The 19562-nt window shown below is 48.3% G+C and overlaps 1 protein-coding gene across 1 annotated transcript in view; it reads right to left on the bottom strand.

The window, feature by feature from the left end:
- Positions 1–19562, bottom strand: part of LOC140411115 (leucine-rich repeat and fibronectin type-III domain-containing protein 2) — a 209783-nt gene that overhangs the window by 150615 nt on the left and 39606 nt on the right. The window lies entirely within an intron of this gene.

The raw sequence follows: 19562 nt of genomic DNA, 5'->3' as shown, positions 1-19562 counted from the left end.
ACCTTTCCAGCATCCACCCTGTCATGTTTAAAGTCCCAACCTATCCAACCTGTCCTCATAGGATAACCTCCTCATTCCAGGAATCAGCCCAGTGAATCTTCTCTGAACAACTTTTAATGCAACGATATCCTTTCTTAAATAAGGAGACCAAAACTGTACACAGTACTTTAGATGTGGTCTCACCAATACCCTATACAACTGTAGAAAAACCTTGTGACTTCTATGTTCCATTCCCCTTGCAATAAACTCCAACATTCCATTTGCCTTCCTGATCACTTGCTCTGGATTTTTTATGCAGAAGGTCAGCTCAGTTTCAGGACGGATATTTTCCCCGACGGTGTAGAAATTCTGTTTGAGTTTCCCTGTTCGCCCGATGTAAATTTGGCAGGCGGTATGGTTTCCATCAATCTTACGCCATTCTGACAGAGAATAGATCAGTCCATCTCTCTTCCTATTCCAATTGTTAGTAATACTAGCCGATTGCCTAAGGCATTACCGATAGGAAGCTGAAGTGTGCTGCTTTGAGGAGAAAGGAAGATAGATGTCATCGGATAAGCTTGGCAGCTGAGTGATTATAGTAACAGACTAGCAACCTAAAGAAAATGAGGGCGGTATTTTCCCACCAACCCAAGATGTGTTTTTCAGCGGTGGAACAGGACTGGTCCCACCATTGATTTGATTTGATTTGATTTATTATTGTCACATATATCAGAATACAGTGAAAAGTATTGTTTCTTGCATGCTTTGCAGACAACGTGTGCCGTACATGGGGAAGATAGGAGAGACTGCAGAATATAATCTTACAGTCATAGCTAGGGTGTAAAGAAAAGATCAACTTAATACGAGTTAGGTCTATTCGAAAGTCTGACGGCAGTAGGGAAGAAGCTGTTCTTAAGTCAGCTGGTACGTGACCTCAAACGTTTGTATCTTTTTCCTGACGGAAGAAGGTGGAAGAGAGTATGTCCGGGGTGCGTGTGGTCCTTAATTATACAGCAGGAATTGTAGACAGAATCAATGGATGGGAGGCTGGTTTGCGGGATGGACTGGGCTACATTCACAACCTTTTGTAGTTTCCTGCGGTCCTGGGCAGAGCAGGCTCCATACCAAGCTGTGATCCAACCAGAAAGAATGCTTTCTATGGTGCATGTGTAGAAGTTGGTGAGAGTCGTAGGTGACATGCCAAATTTCCTTAGTCTTCTGAGAAAGTAGAGTCGTTGGTGGGCTTTCTTAACTATAGTGTCGGCATGGGGGGACCAGGACAAGTTGTTGGTGATCTGTATATCTAAAAACTTGAAGCTCTCGACCCTTTCTACTTTGTTCCCATTGACAATGGAATTTCCCATTGACAGCGCGTCGCCGGGGAACCCGTGCCCCAGCGTGGGACCAGAATTTCCCACCGGCGTGAACAGCCGGTAAACCCCGTCCAGTGGATTAAATTCCCTCCATGGCAGATCCGCAGGATCATCTAGCATACAACTAGGCCACTCTCTCCATTGTGCTGACTCTTTGAAGGAACAATTCCATTTATCCCCCTCACCCTTCAAGGCAGTGCGATTATATTTTCCATATTACTAGTAAATCTTTTTCCACCAGATCAGAACAACGAACTGAACAGTAATACTAACCTCCCCCCTCCCCTCCCCCTCGTTGCCCATCCCACCCCACCATCCCGTCTTCCATTTGGTCCTTTTATCAATCATTTTAAATCCCTGTCCTCTGATTGTGAAATTAAAGTCAACGGAACTGGCCATTTCTGGGCCATAGTCAGAAAAACTGACCACAGAAGCTGCTGAATTGTTAAGAAAGCCCAGCGGGTTCATAAAGCTCTCCAGGAAAAGGAACCTGCCATCCCTTTTCCAGTCAGCCCAATCTGCAGAGTAAGTGCCAGAATATGTGTTTAATGAGTGATTCCTTCGAAAGTCACATAGTACTCAAAACAGGACAAAATTACTTGGATAAATTGTATTCAGATAGAAATTTGTACAGTTGAATTCTCTTCTCAAGCATAAAACAGGCACAAAGCACACAGTGAGTCAAACCATGTCCAATATGTGTGGCACAGTAGTGCAGTGGTTAGCACTGTTGCTTCACAGCGCTAGGGTTCCAGGTTCGATTCCCGGCTTGGGTCACTGCCTGTGTGGAGTCTGTACGTTCTCCCCGTGTCTGCGGGGGTTTCCTCCGGGTGCTCCGGTTTCTCCCACAAGTCCTGAAAGACGTGCTTGTTAGGTGAATTGGACATTCTGAATTCTCCCTCTGTGACCCGAACAGGCGTCGGAGTGTGGCGACGAGGGGATTTTCACAGTAACTTCATTGCAGTGTTAATGTAAGCCTACTTGTGACAATAAAGATTATTATTATTAAGGCATTGATGATACCACTTCAAAAATGTGGGGTCCTTTTTTTAGGCATCCCGTGTGGAAGACTCCATAAATATGAAAAATGAGGCGACGAATGCCTGCTGAAGGATTCCATCAACATATCTCAAAGATGAAAAGGGCAGTTGTCTCCAACGACTGTGGTGACAAAAAGATTTTTCCAAAAACCCTGCGCAAAGAATACTAATGAGGCCGAAGGACCCACTCCTGTCATTCCTCCAACTCTTAGTTGGAGCACCTGTTGCATCCAGAGTTCTGTCGCTGCGTGAGCGGCCAAGTCTAAATAGGCCCAGACCAAAATCGGCACCCACGTGGCAATTTGGAGAGCGGCGACGTCAGGTTTGTTGCAGCCAAGGGGTTTTTCTACAGGACAGGCACGAAGTTCCGGGAACGGCAAAGCTGAGGCACCACAGCACCACCACAGGGAGGGAGGAGTAAATTACAGCGTGGCAAGTTTACATCGATAGTTTCAGTTATAAAGGCAAAAACAAGAATCTATTATGGTAAAATTTTACCTCGACACATCCCAAGGTGCCAATTTAAAAACTTGAAGTTTAGCGACCATTGTAATGTAAGAAATGCGGCAACCAATTTGCCCCGCAGAAAATCCTCACAAGTAGTGATGATATAACGACCGGATAATCTGCTTCTTGGCACTATTAGTTGAGAAATAAACAATGGTGGAGTGAGATAAGCCTTCTGACTCTGAGGTAAGAGTGCTTCCTGGTGATTCGAAGCTGACGATCCTTTAAAGCAGAGATAAGGAGGAATTTCTTCAGCCTGAGGGTGGTGAATCTGTGGAACTGTTTGCCGCAGAAGGCTGTGGAGACCAAATCACTGAGTGTCTTTAAGACAGAGATCGATAGGTTCTTGATTAATAAGGGGATCAGGGGTCACAGGGAGAAGGCAGGAGAATGGGGATGAGAAAAATATCAGCCATGATTGAATGGCGGAACAGACCTGATGGGCCGAGTGGCCCAATTTTGCTCCTATGTTCTATGGTCTTATGGACCCACCAAGAGACTAGTCAGTGAGACCAGATATAGAGAACATGGCTTGAACTAGTTTAAAGTTGAATTATTAATTTCAAAGTTGAATTATTCATGGACCAACATTTGAGGGAGACGGGGCTCTGAGTTTAACACGGTAACGCTCCCTTACAGATATGAAAACTGCTTTTCAATGCCCGCTGGCAAAATGTTGCTGAGTTATATAACCAAGTGAAAATGTGTCCAAAATAGAAAAACTTCCAGTCCCTTCAGGCTTTTAAAACCATGTGACCTATCATTGTGACCAGCTTTGCAGAATTCACCTGCAAAAGATATATCTGGTGAGGGAAAATCTAACTCTCTTGTTGGAGGATGTAATAAATAATCACCAATAATAAAATTAAAATTAAAAGAAGGACTTGCACTTTCAGAACTTCAGGATATCGCAAAATGCTTTGCAACCAATTAAGTATAGTTTTGTAACACACTCAATAATCAGTTAATTCAGTACAGCCAATAATCAGTTACAGATCACAAGCACAAACCACTCAAGCCCCCATTCACCAAGCCAAATAGAATTTGATCACTGTTTCCTTAAACTGAGACATAGAATAGAATTTACAGTGCAGAAGGAGGCCATTCGGCCCATCGAGTCTGCACCAGCTCTTGGAAAGAGCACCCTACCCAAGGTCAACACCTCCACACCCTATCCCCATAACCCAGTAACTCCACCCAACACTAAGGGCAATTTTGGACACTAAGGGCAATTTATCATGGCCAATCCACCTCACCTGCACATCTTTGGACTGTGGGAGGAAACCGGAGCACCCGGAGGGAAACCCACGCAGACACGGGGAGGATGTGCAAACTCCGCACAGACAGTGACCCCAGCCAGAATCGAACCTGGGACCCTGGAGCTGTGAAGCAATTGGGCTATCCACAATGCTACCGTGCTGCCCATAGCCATGTCATGCCCAACACTATTTACAAAGAAGCGCCTTAACTCTCAGTCGTGCTTCAAATGACAAGTTACTTTGAAGCGTGAGGATTGTTGTTGTCTTGACAAACATGACAGTAATTTTCCATCTATCAGAGTACCGGGCACAGGAATGACATTAGTAGTTGTAGCGTTTACCAAGCTGAAAATGATAACGCCTTAAGGAATAGGAGCAGGAATAGGTCATCTGGCGCCTCGAGCCGCATCTGCCATTCAAAACAATGGCCGATCTTTGAGCTCAATTCTACTTTCATAGGAACATAGGAGTCAGCCATTCGGCCCAATGAATCTGCTCCGCCATTCAAATGGATTATAGCAGCTCATCTACCTCAAAACGCTATCCCCGTGCCTTTTGATGTAATTGTAATCCAGAATCTAGTGATTTCTATCTTGAACATACTCAAAGACAGCTTCCACCACCCTCTGGGGTAGAGAATTCCAAAGATTCGCCACCCTTTGAGTGAATAAATTCTTCCTCAACTCAGTCCTAAATGGCATGCCCTTATTCAGAGACGGTGTCCCCTGGCTCCAGACGCACCAGCCAGGGGAAACGTCCGATCCACATCCACCCTGTCACACTGCAAGCATTTTGTAAGTTTCAATTAGGTCGTCTCTCATTCTGGGAAATTCTGGAGAATACGAGCCCAGTTTTCTCATACTCTCTTCATAAGACAATCCCGCCAGCCCAGGGATTAGTCTGATTAGGGGTGAACCTCTGTTCTGTGACATTATAGGAGTGTTCAGAATACAAAGGGTTAATGTCCTATCATAATTAATCACTAGATGGAGTTGGATGCAGAACTATATAAAGCACTGATTCAAAAACTTCTGAGAGAGGGCTGGAGGAGAGCTGGAGAGAGCAGTGATAGAGAGGACAGTGCAGTTATAGATAGAGTGTAAAGACTAGTGTCAGTTGAGTGTAGATTGTAGATTACTGGACGATTCACATAATCATAGAATTTACAGTGCAGAAGGAGGCCATTCGGCCCATCGAGTCTGCATCGGCCCTTCGGCCCTTGCAAAGTGCACCCTGCCTAAGCCCACACCCCCACCCTATTCCCATAACCCAATCCAACTTTTTGGACACTAAGGGCAACTTTAGCATGGCCAATCCACCTATCCCGCACATCTTTGGACTGTGGGAGGAAACCGGAGGAAACCCACGCAGTCACGGGGAGAACGTACAGACTCCGTACAGACAGTAACCCAAGCCGGGAATCGAACCTGGGATCCTGGAGAGCAACTGTGCTAACCACTGTGCTACCGTGCCCCCTGTCATGATATGCACTCATGCACATAATGAGATACAGACAGGCAGTGACAAGACACCCAGTACAGCCAATCAACACACAGGACAGAACACAACCAATCACCAGGCAGAACACCAGAGGGTGGTCTCCCACTTTAAAACACACGAGGCATCAGCACTCTGCCTCTTTCCACTGGTGACAACTGTAGTGACAGTCAGGGTGTATATATCAGTCAGCACCTTCTACACGTGGCTCAGAGCCAGTCTGGTCTAGTTAGTTATAGTTAGCACGCTTAGATTAGTAGAGTGTCAACCCATAGCAAACTGCTCAGCAAGTTCAAGAAAACGTATTGAACTAACATCAAAGTTTGGTGTCTGTTTTCAAGTACAACTACATCCAGTTGCAGTCCGTGTTACCCCAGGGTGAATAACACGAAATGCCATGATATGCACTCATGCACACAATGAGATACAGGCAGGCAGTGACAGACACTCAGTACAGCCAATCAACACACAGGACAGAACAGAACCAATCTCCAGACAGAACACTAGAGAGGGGTTTCCCACTATAAAACACATGAGGCATCGGCACTCTGCCTCTTTCCACTGGTGATAATTGTAGTGACAGTCACGGTGTATTTATCAGTTAGCACCTTCTGTACATGGCTCAGAGCTAGTCTGGTCTAGTTAGTTATAGTTAGCACACTTAGATTAGGAGAGTGTCAACCCACACTCTCCTAATCTAAGTGTGCTAACTGTAACTAACTAGACCAGCAACTGTGCTAACCACTGTGCTACTGTCCCCCCTTATTATTTACTATAGGAGTAAATGGTGAAGCTTTAATTAAGCAGTGTAAATAAATGTTAGCTTTGTTGATGAACTTAGCTTTGTGAACTCTGTGGTCTTTGTGAACACTACAACATCCATCCTGAGAACAAGAATCATAAAGAACACCACTATTGGACTCGCTCCAAAACAAGTATATCCTTTGTTTCACAAGGAAATCCAAACTGTACATAATACTCCAGGTGATGTTTCACCGAGGCTCTATACAACTGCAGCAAGACATCTTTACTCCTGTATTCCAATCCCCTTTGCAATGAAGGCCAACACTCCATTTGTCTTCCTAATCGCTTGCTGCATCTGTATGCTAGCTTTTAGTAACTCATGAACAAGGACACCCAGGTCCCTTTGTACACTTCCCAACCACTCACCTTTTAAGAAATACTCTGGGTGCAATCTATCAGCTGCATACCACTTGAATTGGGATGGGCCAGTAGATCCCAGGAGAGGCGTCTTCCAGGATCCCCAATGGTCGTTACGACTCGCGAGATCTAACGAGATGTCGCGAGACGTCACAATCTGGATCCTGCCACAATGGGTTGGACCCAGACATGTAGAGTTAACTGAGTTTAAAAGCTCAATTAACTCTGCCAATGCCAGATAGAACCGACTCCTGGAGTCTACCGGCCTCGCCGAGGAGACCCCAGCCGGGCGCCATTTAGCACTGGTCCACTCAAACGGGGACAGGGGGAATGGCACTTGGAGGAGTCTACCAGGCAATTGGAGGCCCCTGGGTGGCCGATACATGGGCAGGGTGGCACCCTGGCACTGTTGATGCCAGCTGGGCATCTTGGCACTGCCAGATTGGTACCTCTGCAGTGCCACATGGCTGCCACTCCGGCACTATTAGGGTGCCCAGGTGGCACTGCCAGTGTGCCAAGTTGGCAGTGCCAAGGTGCCCAGGTCACATTCCACCCATGCCGGGGGTCGGACTCTGGGGGCCCCTACCCTTATGAGGTGGGATGCAGAGGAGTTCAAGGATCACTGTTTATGTGAGTTGGGACATTGTGGGGGCCCGGGGGTTGCTTCGGGGGGGGTCAAGACATCGACGGCCATTTTTGAATGATCCAACCTTTTCCTGCACTGAAGAGCTACTCTCAGTACAGGAAATGATGCTAAGTGCAGCCTTGGGGGCGTTCATTCCAGCCAGGCCCCGAAAACATAACAGAGTGCCATTAGATAGCAGGGTCGCTGCCGGCGCTACAAGTGCCAGGAAAGACCCCTCTAATCCTGCCCAGAGCAGGCTCTTTTGTTTTTGGATCGCGCCCTCTGTCTTTCTGTTTTTCCATCAAAGTGGATAACTTCACACTCATTCACATTACATTCTATCTGCCATGTTCTTGTCCATTCACTTAGCCTGTCCAAGTCCCCTTGGTGCCTCCTTGCATTATCCTCACAACGTACAGTCTCACCTAGTTTTGAGTGAGGAACAAATTTGGAAACATAACATTTGGCACCTGCATCCAAACCATTAATATAGATTATGGCCCTCAACACTGATCCTTCTGGTACATCACTCATCACAGCCTGCCTTCCTGAGAATGACTGTGTATTCCTACTCTGTTTTCTGTCTGTTAACCAATTCTCCATCCCTACTAGTACATTACCCCCTCTCCTATGTGCTCTAATATAGTTTTCTAATCTCCTATATGGGACCATATCAAAAAACCCACGTATACCACATCCACACATCTCCATTATCTCTGCTGCAAGTAACATCCTCAGAAAAGTCCAAAAGGTTTGTCAAACATTATTTTCCCTTCACGAACCCATGTTGACTCTGCACAATTATATTATTTTCCAAGCGTCTAGTCATCAGATCCTTTTTGCTGATGCTGACATTTTCTCTGCAACTGACGTCAGGCTATCATGTCTGTAGTTCTCTGTTTTCTTTCTCCCTCCCTACTAAAACAGTAACATTTGCAATTTTCTAGCCTGCTGGAACCTTTCCAGAATCTATAGAATCTGTGTGCGAGCTTTCTGTGTTTGATGCACAAGAACCCCCAAATCCCTTTGCGTTGCAGCTTTCTGCAGTTTTTCTCCATTTAAGTAATACTCTGTTCTTTTGTTCTCTCTTCCAAAATGAACAACTTCACATTTTCCCACACATTATACTTCATTTGGCAACTTTTTGCTCACCTACGTAACCCATCAATATCTCTTTGCAAACTGTTTGTATCCCTCTCGCAGCTTGCCTTTCCCCCTATTTTTGTGCCGTCTGTATATGTGGCTGCAGTACATCCGCTTCCTTCCTCCAAGTCATTAATATAAAGTTGAAACAGTTGTGATCCCAATGCTGAGGTTGGTTATACCCGGAGACCTCAGATTTGAGATCCTTCCGAGAGTCTACCAGGGGTACCTAAGGATTACAGAGTGTCATGCCGTGAAATTCAGTTTGATGACGAGGGATCTCCAAACCAGTGGAGGGAATGAGCTTGACCCGCATCACCTGAGCAATTCATCTCCAGGAGCAACGAGAACCACCAGTGGTATCCTAATTTCCGTCCATACTGTGGGAATATCTCGGAATGCACGGTAGCACAAGTGGTTAGTGTACCACAATCAATCACTCACGAGACGAGATGAGAAGGAGTCGAACGATGGCTTTATTGCGCAGACTTGTTCCCCAGCAGCACAGTTACAGAATGCGGCTGCTGGGAGAACCCGGGCTCTTATACTCCGCCTTGCTGGGTGGAGCCAGCAGGCGGCTGATCCAATCGGGATCCAGTGTCTATCTACCAATAGCCTCTCGGCATCCCAGGGTACCTTAATACCCCTAATACATACCACCACAGTTAGCACTGTGGCTTCACAGCGCCAGTGTCCCAGGTTCGATTCCCTGTGGGTCACTGTGTGTGCGGCGTCTGCACGTTCTCCCCGTGTCTGCGTGGGTTTCCTCCGGGTGCTCCGGTTTCCTCCCACAGTCCAAAGATGTGCAGGTTAGGTGGATTGGCCATGTTAAATTGCCCTTAGTGGCCAAAAAGGTTCGGAGGGGTTATTGGGTTGGGGTATAGGGTGGAAGTGAGGGCTTAAGTGGGTCGGTGCAGACTCGATGGGCCGAATGGCCTCCTTCTGCACTGTATGTTCTATGTGTTCCATGTATGTGTTAACGGATTTCCTTGAGCTCGAAAGGAAGATATGCCTGATAGCTTTGGACTATTACTGTGGATGGATGGAGGTTAAGTTGCTTCATGGTCCCACGTCAGAAGCTATCATTAAGTTATGGAAAGAAACTTTTCCCTTACATGGGATTCCAAACGGAGTAATTTCTGACAATGGCCCACAGCTTGGCAACCAATATTCTGAGTAGTTTGCAGAAGCCTATGGATTTCTCCACATAACTCGCTCACCCAGATACTACAAGCTAATGGGGAGGATGAAATAGGAGTAAGGTTGGTAAAGCCTTTGTTGATTAAAAAATACAACATCAATAAGACTTTAAGAACAAAGAACAAAGAAAGGTACAGCACAGGAACAGGCCCTTCGGCCCTCCAAGCCTGCGCCGACCATGCTGCCTGTCTAAACTAAAATCTTCTACACTTCCGGGGTCCTTATCCCTCTATTCCCATCCTGGAACATTCTTAATGGCCCAGCCTCTACAGCTCTCTGTGGTAAAGAACTCCACAGATTCTCTACCCTCTGAGAGAAGAAATTCCTCCTCATCTCTCTTAAATGGGTGACACCTTACTCGGAGATACTGCCACCCGGTCCTAGACTCTCCCACGAGGGAGTATCTACGTGTCCAGCCCCCTGAGAATCCTGTATGTCTCAATAAGGCTGACTCTCATTCTTCTAAACTCCAACGAGTACAGGCCCAAGCTACTCCACCTCTCCTCAAAAGAAAATCCCTCCATCCCCAGGATCAATCTCATGAACCTTCTCTGGACTGCTGAGCTGCTCTTCCACACCACCCCCTCCCCTCAATGGTCTGGCCCTGTCTGAACCTCTAATGGTGAAGATGCTGTCGCACTCGACCAGTTTCCCAGAAGACTCGGAAGATGATCTGAATAGCGGGCTGATATTCTCTGAGGATTCACAAAAACATGACCTACTTCAAGGAGAATGTGGAGAACTAAAATCCTCTGAGGGAGCTGTAAACAAGGTCGTGGAGTCTGGTGAAAGCACCACAATGGTTATTTCTGTGGACGAGGGATGAAGGCAGAAACTTCAGGGATAAATGGAGAATTTTGTATTCAATATAGTCAGAGACATGGGGGATGGGGGTGATGTTGTGTAAAAGGGTTAATGGTAAGTATATAAATAGACAGTCTACAGCATCTGTGGTGCAAGGTCATATGATAACAAGGCCTGCTGAGAGGTCGTTCTATGTGAAGCCTCGTGCTGAGCCATAACAAGTATATTGTTCGAAGAATGTTCAATAAAAGTTAACAGCCTTGCTTCCAGCAGTCTCTATTGATCCTGGCCAATAACAACCAAAGCCAAGACCCACAATGGTGATAACAACAGGGGTTGGGAGGAGGCACACTGGAGTATAAACATCGATATAAATGGAACGTCCTAATTCTTTGCTGTACTTGCAGTGCTGTATCTGTCCATGACAGTATTGGTAGGAGCGGCAACCAGATTCCTTGTGGAGTCGGAGTCCCATCTTCACATTGAGGGTACCCTGCATCGTGTTGTGTGGCTCGACGACACTGCTAAATGGGATAAGATTCTGGACTGATCCAAGAACTCAGGACTGGGTATCCATGAAGCTCTGCCGGCCAATAGCAGCAGCATAACTATATCCAACCACAATCTGTAACCTCATGGGCTGGCCCCCATCCTATCACTATTGCCTAACTGGTGGATCAACTCTGGTTCAATGAAGAGTGTAGAAGGCCTTCCAGGAGCAGCATGAGGCACACCTAAAAATGAGGTGTCAACCTGTGAATCTACAACACAAGACTACCTGCGTGCCAAGCAACATAAGCAGTAAGTAGTAGACAGCGCTAAGTGATTCCAAAACCAATGGATCAGATCTAAGCTCTGCAGTCCTGCAGCTCCTTCATCAATGACCTTCCCTTGATCGTAATGTTAGAAGTGGGAATGTTTGCTGATGATTGCAAAAGATCATGGCTCATCAGACACTCAAGCAGTCTGTGACAATACACAGAAAGACCAATGTGAAAGGGCTGCTCCTCAACTTTTGGTTACACATCAGCCCCATGCTCCTAATCTTCAGTTGCCCGGTGCAGAAGGGGGGTGAGGAGGGAGGAGGACCTCCTCATAAGCCTGCCCCTGGGCCTGGCCAATTTGGCAATTAACAGGTCCAGGCAGCGGACATTTGAGAGGGTTGTCTGACACGATTGTCTTCCCCTCTACTCGGTGTATTTATGGTAGTCTTGGAGATGGGGCAGGCAGGATCCGCCAGCACTCTTCAAACCCTCCGTGCCCGCAGGGGTTAGGGTGCATCATCATCTCTGGAAATGACACTTTGGTTTGAATTAGTAAGATTCTTAAATATTCACTCCCTCCACAATCGATGCACAGTAGCAGCCGTGTGTACCATCTACAAGATGCACTGCAGCAACTTACCAAGGCTTCTTCCAAACCACGACCACTACTATCTAGAAGGACAAGGGCGGCAGATACATGGGAACATCACCACCTTGATGTTCCCCTCCAAGTTACCCACCATCCTGCCTTGGAAATATTTCTCCGTTCTTTCACTGTGGTTGGGTCAAAATCCTGGAACCTCCCTAACCGCACAGTGAGTGTATCTACACCACACGGACTGCAATGGTTCAAGATGACAGCTCACACCACCTTCTCAAGGGCAATTAGGGATGGACAATAAATGTTGGCCGAGCCAATGATGTCCACATCCCAGGAATGAATAAAAAAAAGACTCAGAATAATAATTCGATGTAATCTCCCCTTCCCCACAGGAAATGCACGCAAAACTGGAGCAGATTTACCTTGCATTATTGTTTCAAGTTTTTGTATCTGCTTTTTGAGCAGAAGTTCAGCCTGCTGTGAAAAGAGCCGACATAGGAAATTTATATTAACCTTAGACCGATGCTGATGATTAATTGCAAGGCACTTGGTGGGATTTAGCGGCTGTGTTAGCCACAGGCACAAATCCTAAATGGGCATTAAAACTCGCAAGAGGTCAGAAACGGGATTTGCACTGAATAGACTTCAGAACGCCATCTTCCCAGGCCCTCCCCGATGATGCAATCAGCTTCATACCCAGGAAGGGCGCGAAGCTGATTTGCATGAATTCAGGTCCATTCTCATGTACTTGGCATGGTTAACGTTGCACCTTCAGTCCTCGTTGCCTATTATCTTTCCCTGTCCCTGAAGTAAAAAGCAATTGTGCCCTCTAACATTCCTGAGATTTATGTTCATCAAACTAATTGGCCAACAAAAGTTAACCTTAACACTGTCAGCTGCCCACAGTCCCAAAGTCAAGGAACCTCAAAAGAGTTGAAAGTCAAGGAATGGGATGAATGCAATTCAAAGGAATGGAATAAATTTGAAGTTAAACGCTTGTGTACTGGAGATCAAGAAGCACTGCGCTTGCTTATGTGCTGGATAAGCCAGCCAGTGAGGACACATCAGCCACCAAGCGGACATCACCATCCAGTTGACACTGCGCATTAGGGATGTGTGAGTATATAAACCTCCTGTCAGAACACAATGATATAGAGAACAAGGGAGGAGAGAACCAGATGGGAAGCCAAAGGTGACTCTGACTGGGTGAGGCCTGAGGCATTGATGTTATCAGGCTGCAATACCAACCTGACTGCTGTCTCTCTCTCTCTCTCTCTCTCTCTCGCGCTCTCTCTCTCTTTCATACTTTTTTGTCATTTACGGGATGAGGGTGTCGCTGGTTAGGCCAGCATTTATTGCCCATCCCTACTTTATCTTCAGAAGGTGATGGTGAGTTGCTTTCTTGAACCGCTGCAGTCCCTGAGGTGTAGGTATACCCGCTGTGCTGTTAGGGAAGGAGTTCCAGGATGTTGCCCCAGTGAAGGAACGGCGATATATTTCTAAGTCAGGGTGGTGAATGACTTGGGGAGGAACCTCCAAGTGGTGGGGTTCCCAGGCATCTGCTGCTCTTGTCCTTCTAGATGGTAGTGGCCGTGGGTTTGGAAGGTGCTGTCGAAGGAACCTTGGCAAGTTACTGCAGTGCATCTTGTAGATGGTACACACGGCTGCCATTGGTCGTCGGTGGTGGAGGGAGTGAATGTTTGCGGAAGGGGGAGCAATCAAGCGGGCTGCTTTGTACTGGATGGTGTCGAGCTTCTTGAGTGTTGTTGGAGATGCACTCATCCAGTTAAGTGGAGAGTATTCCATTACACTCCTGACTTGTGCCTTGTAGATGGTGGACAGGCTTTGGGGGGTCATGAGGTGAGTTAGTCGCCGTAGGATTCCTAGCCTTTGACCTGCCCTGGTAGCCACTGTATTAATATGACTAGGCCAGCTCAATTTCTGATCAATGGTGACCCCCAAGATGTTGTTTGTGGGGATTCAGCGATGGTAGTGCCATTGAATGTCAAGGCACAGTAGTTAGATCCTTTCTTGTAGGAGATGGTCATTGCCTGGCATTTGTGTGGCGTAAATGTTTCTTGCCACTTGTCAGCCCAAGCCTGGATATTGTCCAGGTCTTGCTGTGTTTGGACATGGACTGCTTCAGTATCTGAGGAGTCGCGAATGGTGCTGAACATTGTCCAGTCATCCACAAACATCCGCATTTCTTCTTTTTAATATAATCTTTATTGTCACAAGTAGGCTTACATTAACACTGCAATGAAGTTACTGTGAAAATCCCCTCGTCGCCATATTCCGGCGCCTGTTCGGGTACACAGAGGGAGAATTCAGAATGTCCTAATTACCTAACAGCACGTCTTTTGGGACTTGTGGGAGGAAATCGGAGCACCCGGAGGAAACCCACGCAGACACGGGGAGAACGTGCAGGCTCCGCACAGAGAGTGATCCAAGCCGGGATATCGAACCTGCGATCCCTGGCGCTGTGAAGCAACAGTGCTAACCACTGTGCTACCGTGCTTGACCTTAAGATGGAAGGCAGGTCATTGATGAAGCAGTTGAAGGTGGCTGGGCCTCGGACACTACCCTGAGGAACACCTGCAGTGATGTGCTGTCGCTGAGATGACTGACCTCCAACCACCACAACCATCTTCCTTTGTGCCAGGTTTGACTCCAACCAGTGGAGAGCTTCCCCCTGATTCCCATTGACTCCAGTTTTGCTCGGGCTCCTTGATGCCACACTCGGTCAAATGCTGCCTTGATGTCAAGGGCAGTCTCTCTCACCTCACCTCTGACATTCAGCAGATCACCGAGCGATATTGGTCTCGAGCCAGTGGAGCTAGCTGTTCTACTTATTCCAGTGTGGAGGAGCACAGATTTTAGCAGCTGCATGCGGTGGGACGCAGGGAAGGCCTAGCGACAGGAGACACGGTGGCTGCAGGGCGGGTTCAGGAGCCTGAAGCCACACAAGCCGTAGAGGGGTCACAAAGGTGCAGATGGAGACGGAGGGTGTACAGGGTCTGAGTGTCCTTCATGGAGCTGTTTGATAACATGTGCCATACGAGACTCTGCTTCACCAGGGAGGCTATGCGGTACCTGTGCCACATCTTTGTGGCAAATCATAGGCACCTGTCCATAAGAGAATCTGTGAAGTTATGGACGCACGCTATCCAAGGACTTTGAACTTTGTTCATTTCGACCTGGAGCAGGCCCTGCAAGATGAGATGTCCAGGGGATTTGGCACAATTGCTGGTTTGCCACAGGTTCAGGGGGCAAACAACTGCACTTATGTCACTCGTCGTGTCCCATGGCATCAGGGAGTCCCCTAGAGAAACAGAAAGGCGTTGCACTCCCTCAATGTGCAGCTGGTGTGTGACCACCAGATGCGATTCATGCACGTGTGTGCATATTTTCCAGCAAACATGCCTGAGTTACATCCTCGGGCAATCACAGGTCCTTGGCATTTTTGAGGGTCACCCCAGGCTGCAGGGGTAGCTTGTAGAGGACAAGTGATATGCCCTGAGCTCTTGGCTGGTGATGCGGAGGCTGGAGGCTGCAGCAGAGCTCCGGTACGACAGGGCTCAGAGTGCCACCCGATTTCTGATTCACTGCTGCATTGGCCTCCTGAAGAAGCGCTTCCGCTGCCTCGACAGGTCCAGTGGTGGGGGCCTTCCAGTTCAGAGGGCCTCTCACACTGTGGTGGTCTGCTGTGCCTGACATAACCTGGCTCTGTAACGGAGCAACGACATGCCTGAGGAAGCCCTGGAGGAGCGGCATGTGTCCTTGGAAGTGGAGTACGTTCAGCAGGGGGGTTGAGGAAGAGGCTAATGAAAATCCGCAGCACGAAGGCTCGGCGAGGCAAGAGGGCTAAGGACGCCTGTCGCTTCATGGAGTGGGACCGGCACGTTGTCCGGTGGCTCCCCCCCCCCCCCCCCCCCCCCCCCCCCGCCGAACATCCCCCCGTGACATTGTGATTGAAGGTTGCAGAGATCCTACTCATCAGGACTCATCAGGAAGGTGATGCCCCTGTGATGTTTCTGTCTGACTCCTGTCTGTCTGCTGTCAGCACTCTGGCACCCCAGCTCACCTGTGAGTGAGGTTCAGCCCGACATTCCTATGTCCCTCAGCTCTCGGGGGGATTAGGGGCGAGGGTCTAAGGTTCACTGAATCATGCCTGAGTCCTGGCACTGTGCATGAAACATTCACAATGAATGGGCCTAACCGTCTGCCTGACATTGAAGGCCAGTGAGATAACTGTGTCCGATGGGAGGAGGGTTAAAGAATGTGAGGCGTTTAGGATGGTGAACAACAATAATATTTAATTCAGTGACACGTGCAGATGTTACAAGTCACACTGCCCCCCAACTACCAGTGCCTAACTTCACCCGTGCCCACTCTGTGCCCCTACAATTCATTACACTTGCAAGCCTGTCCACTAAGTCTGTGTGCGTTTCCAGGACGTACATCAGGGGCGGAGGTGCCCTGCTGCCTTCTACGCTCTGCTGCCTGATATGTCTTTGCGGGCGCCTTCTGGAGGCCCAGGATCGGAGAGTCCCAACCTACCTTCGGGTGGCCCCGGTGTTGCCACGTCATCTTGACCTGCCTGCTATGCCTGAATTGTACTGGTCACGGGAAGGGGGAATTCAGATTGTCTGGTCACATCCTGGGTCTCCTGGGTAAAGGGCCAAGATGTCCTCCTCCCTCCGGGTGCTCATGGGCCCCTGGGTTACTCCATGGGGGACAGAGTGTCAGATGGAGTGAGCTCCATCTGGTGCTACCAGACCTGGAGGCCCGTCATTGTCTGCACCATGCAGTTGAAGCCCTCGGCCATTGTCCTCAGGGACTGAGCCGTGGTTCAGAGATCCCCCATCGTGGATCCGGCCTCTTGCCGACGTCATGCACCAGGCTTTCCACTGAGGTCGCCACCCTCGCAGTGTCCGCCTGGGTGCCACGCATTCCTGTGACAGAAGACTTTGGGACTCCTCCATTCAGTCTTGTCATCACAGGAGTGTCACTGGCACCTCCTCCTGGTATTCCTGGCTCTGCCTTTGCTTCTCCTGCAGCTGAGGGACAAATGTGTCACAACTCGCTGTGTTTTACAACAAATAATTGTACGTATTGTGTGTCTGGAGTTTCACAGAGTATTCAAAATGGTGTCAATGACGTGGTTATTACACAAAATTAAGACTCAACCTTTATCAATGATTTTGGTGAGGACACCAAGTGTAATATATCCTAGTTTGAAGACAATTAGTACAAATGTACATTTCTATAAAACCTCTCACTACCACTGGACCTCCTAAAGTGTTTCAAAGCCAATTGAGTACTTTCAAATATATTTACTGTTGTAATGTCGGAAACTAATTATGCATGTGTAATCACATTTAGTTTCAAAATTGTTATTTTCACTTAAAAAAAAAAAATTAATCTAGGAATTAAATCCTGTTGGGGCGGGGGGGAGCAAGAGTGTTTCCCATTGAGGAGACCAGCAGGAAAAGATGCACAATTTTCTGGCCTCGATCTCATTAATTATACACAGATATACAGATACACAGTGAACATGAGTTCGCATGCCAAGGGGACAGGCCCCAAGATTCAGGATGCAGACCTGGGCAAGGCTCCTGGATGCTGTAGATGCCAGAAGAGATGTTCTGTCCCCCCGGGGGTCGCGGACGGTTAACCATAAGACAGCCAGTGCTGCCTGGGACAAGGTGGTGGCGACTGTAAACTCCGGGAGCGTGACCAGGAAGACTGACCTCCTGTGCCGGAGAAAGATCAAAGACTTACAGCGGGCGGCACGAGTGAGTCAATACCAATACCCCCCCCCAACCGAGATCTTTCCGCCCCCACGTGACCATCCACCCCCTAACTCCCCATGTGGACCCCCAACCCTGCCTTCAGCCCCCTATCCCTTCAACCTTTCCTTCACAACCCCACCCTCACACACTATGAACCATGCCTGTGGCTAATGATGCCCTCTCTGTGTCTTCTCAGGAAAAGGTCCCCTTCAATCGTTGGGAGATGGCCAAGACTGGCGGAGGTGTGCTGGAAATAAGAATCCCCCCCTCCTTCAAGGAGCGGGCCCTGGAGGTGGATGAGGTGGCAGAGGACAGGGCAGTCACCCACACGGAAGTTGGCAGAGGCCGCAGAGGTTAGGAACCACCGGGCTCCACCCGTGTTGCACGTGAGTTATTATTGCCTTACTGGCTGACCCATCCCTCCCACTGACCACATGTCCATTCTCCCGCAGGTGCTCCAGCCAATGGCGACGGCCCATCCCGGGCGCCCCCTCTCCAGCCTCCCAGGAGGACGCCTCAGAGTGGAGCGCCGAGGGAGGTACAACCGTGGCATCACAGCTGTCATCCCACCCTCCACGCACCTCGGTGGGAAGCATTACTGGTCAGGCCTCTGGGGCACAATCTGGTGAGCACCACACAGCTGCTGATGCACATCAGGTGGAGGCAGGAATGAGACAGCAGTCGGAGGTCTGCTAGATCCAGAACCAGCTGGATCCCAGCCTGGTGCTGATCCTCTGGTACAGGGTTACCTGGAGCTGATGGATGTTAGAACAAAGAACAAAGAAATGTACAGCACAGGAACAGGCCTTTCGGCCCTCCAAGCCTGCGCCGACCATGCTGCCCGACTAAACTACAATCTTCTACACTTCCTGGGTCCGTATCCCTCTATTCCCATCCTATTCATATATTTGTCAAGATGCCCCTTAAATGTCACTATCGTCCCTGCTTCCACCACCTCCTCCGGTAGCGAGTTCCAGGCACCCACTACCCTCTGTGTACAAAACCTGCCTTGTACATCTCCTCTAAACCTTGCCCCTCGCACCTTAAACCTATACCCCCTAGTAATTGACCCCTCTACCCTGGGAAAAAGCCTGACTATCCACTCTGTCTATGCCCCTCATAATTTTGTAGACCTCTATCAGGTCGCCCCTCAACCTCCGTTGTTCCAGTGAGAACAAACCGAGTTTATTCAACCGCTCCTCATAGCTAATGCCCTCCATACCAGGCAACATCCTGGTAAATCTCTTCTGCACCCTCTCTAAAGCCTCCACATCCTTCTGGTAGTGTGGCGACCAGAATTGAACACTATACCCCAAGTGTGGCCTAACTAAGGTTCTATACAGCTGCAACATGACTTGCCAATTCTTATACTCAGTGCCCCAGCCAATGAAGGCAAGCATGCCGTATGCCTTCTTGACTACCTTCTCCACCTGTGTTGCCCCTTTCAGTGACCTGTGGACCTGTACTCCTAGATCTCTCTGACTTTCAATACTCTTGAGGGTTCTCGCATTCACTGTATATTTCCTAACTGCATTAGACCTTCCAAAATGCATTACCGCACATTTGTCTGGATTAAACTCCATCTGCCATCTCTCCGCCCAAGTCTCCAAACAATCTAAATCCTGCTGTATCCTCTGACAGTCCTCATCGCTATCCGCAATTCCACCAACCTTTGTGTCGTCTGCAAACTTACTAATCAGACCAGTTACATTTTTCCGCCAAATCATTTATATATACTATGAACAGGGAGCGGTCAGGACATTCAGAGGGAGATGTCAGCAACACTCCAGCAGATCTATAGCCGATTGGAGGAA

This window comes from Scyliorhinus torazame, chromosome 4 (genome assembly GCF_047496885.1).
Source record: "Scyliorhinus torazame isolate Kashiwa2021f chromosome 4, sScyTor2.1, whole genome shotgun sequence".
In the NCBI taxonomy this organism is placed as follows: Eukaryota; Metazoa; Chordata; class Chondrichthyes; order Carcharhiniformes; family Scyliorhinidae; genus Scyliorhinus; species Scyliorhinus torazame.
Note: the sequence above shows the minus strand (reverse complement) of the source record. Positions and strands in the feature narration are given on the sequence as shown.